We start from the raw sequence: 2,686 nt of genomic DNA on the forward strand, positions 1-2,686 counted from the left end.
TATATTTAAACATTTGTCATCTGATGATATGAACTGTCTTTAAATATGTTAAAATTTTTCACACAATGAGATAGTTTTAAGTCTTGATAATTCATTTCAAAATGGAAAGGGAGTAGCTCAGAGAGAATATCAGTTGCTTACTCTGTTTTAAACCTGGAAAGAAACTCGGGTGGCATTATGCCAAATCCAGTGACTGTATCCTTAAAATTGAGCCACAGAGTTTGGTGACACAGAGAGAAGATCCTGGTAAACCATGTATGTAAAGGTCCTGATAAATGATGTATGAAGGGAAGTCAGAGAATCCAGAGCCTCCCCAGGGGTGACAGGAGAGATTTGACCCTGCCAAAATTGATATTTGTGTCTACTCCCCTCTGCACATATGAAAGCAAATTCTGTTAAGACCCACTGCCTGTTACAATTTGTTAGAAGATACTTCAGAAGTTAACCTAGGTGCTGTTAGTAAACACAATTCGGACTGAAATGACAATTCCTCTTGATTTAACTTTACTTGGGATCTCGATTGGTCTTTTGATTTTTGTTGTCTGCTGTCTATCTGTCTGTATGTGTAAGTTTAGAATCTAATGAAGCCACTTAGACAAAACAAACAAACAAACAAATAACTTCAACATCTGATGCCCCTCCTGGTCTGGTCTCAACATCCTCTCTCCTAGAAACATGTAATATCTGATCACCATTAATTGCCTTTATTAAGTATCTTGTTCATTGTTTATTTAGAATGCCTACTTCTGGTGCTTTATCTAAATTTTTGCTCATCTATTGGGAACAGCACGATCTTTGGTCCTAAATGTCCCCAGTACCCTGTACTACAGTATATTCCTTGCCACCTTATAGTTCTGTTACTGCATTTAACAAGGGTTTTAATATTTGTTTCTGGAAATAAGAGTACAGGAGATTTTCCAGTAGAGGGTAGTGATGTCAGTGAAGACAGCACTGATGAGGAAGTTTTTATGAGTCTCAGTGTTTGTCAGATGATGTTGGAGGCTTTGAAGGCTTTGGTAGCCTCTACAGAGCTGTAGGTTTCTCATATCTGTCTATCTGGCCTCCTTTTCAGCTAGCAATAATGAACATTAAAGAAATGGAGTAACCATCTAATGTTACATAGATAAATGAAATTATATTTAATTATGATATTATAGTCTGATAGTGTAACACGAAGCCATTGCAACATTATGAATAACTCTGTACTGATAATAATATTCTTACCTTCTGTTTTATTGTAGACATGAGAAAAATAGTCTATTAGCTGTGGAGCTAAGCAAATGATATAAAATACTTATGTAAAAACTTGGCTTAGTAGCATAATTTTGAACTGAGTGCTCTAAATATTTCCTCTAACATGTGGTAACTGAAATGATTGTTTTTCATTCTTACTAGGTATTGAGATAATATTTATACAAGGACTACAGAGATCAGCAAGTATATGGAATAAACATTCTTCAGCAAAAACTATTACACAACTTTTGAGATTAAATTTACATTTTTAAAAATTGGAAGAATAAACTTATTTATTTTTTGTTAAGGAATTGCATTAAGGGTTTGCATTGAAGTGAATAAGCAATGACTGTATAGTTTAATGAAATTGTTGCTCCTATAGAGGTAGATATAATTTGCAGTACAAAAACTGGGGAACTCATAACTAAATGCTTTTTTAGCTCAAGGCAATCTGGTGTCTTATTCTGGCTTCCAAAATCACCTATGCTTACAGCAAACTCACGTACACATATATACATATACACATGGCCTAGTTGGCCATCAGTGGGAGGAGAGGTCTTGTGAAGTTTCTGTGACCCAGTATAGGGGAATGTCAGGGCCAGGAAGCTGGAGTGGGTGGGTTGGGGAGCAGAGGAGGGGGAAGAGTTTAGGAAATTTTCGGAGAGGAAACTAGAAAAAGGAATAACATTTGAAATGTAAATAAAGAAAATATCTAATTTAAATAAATAAATAAATAAATAAATAAATAGAAAAATATTTAAAGCCCATGTGCAAATAAATAATTCTTCAAAATTCCCTTTCTAACTGTTGGATGTTTACTTACAAAATGTTAGTACTTTCAGTAGACTCCATGAAAAATTATACTTAACCTTAATAGTCTTGAATATGAAGCCATGTTCATATTCGTGTGTATGCATACCATACAATGGGAATTAATGATTTATCCTTTCTAATTGAGAAACACTGGTATGTGTACATGAGATTATGGTAATATTGTCTTATTACATTACTGTCAAATAAACTTCATTCATCTCATAAGCTTCCTCAAGCCTCAGCTTGCAATATATTTGGTGTGGTTGTATTCTTGGTGTTTTCCAGGCAGAAAAGGAAGAAGAGGAAGTTTGTCTGGGGTCCCATCTTTCCAGTGTTAAAGGTGTGGAGAGTTACAAGGAGGACTATAATAGTGTCCTTGATATTCAGAGCTCTGGCATGTTAACCCTGGTCTACAGCAGGCAGTAGGGATGGGTAGAATGTGAGAGAGACTTAGCATCCACTCTTGTTCTACATGGGGCTTCCTGTATTGTTGCAACAATAGAAAGACAGGATGGGGTAGGGCATCTCAAGTAACTCTGAAGCTGAGCCAAAGGTGGGGTGAAGGGAGGGTCTTAAGATGAATATTTATCAGATACCAGTCCCCTTTGAGGACAATGTAGTAATCTCTGCAACCCAATAT

The sequence above is a fragment of the Mus caroli genome, unplaced genomic scaffold (genome assembly GCF_978045245.1).
Source record: "Mus caroli unplaced genomic scaffold, Mus_caroli_1 scaffold_13, whole genome shotgun sequence".
Taxonomy (NCBI): Eukaryota; Metazoa; Chordata; class Mammalia; order Rodentia; family Muridae; genus Mus; species Mus caroli.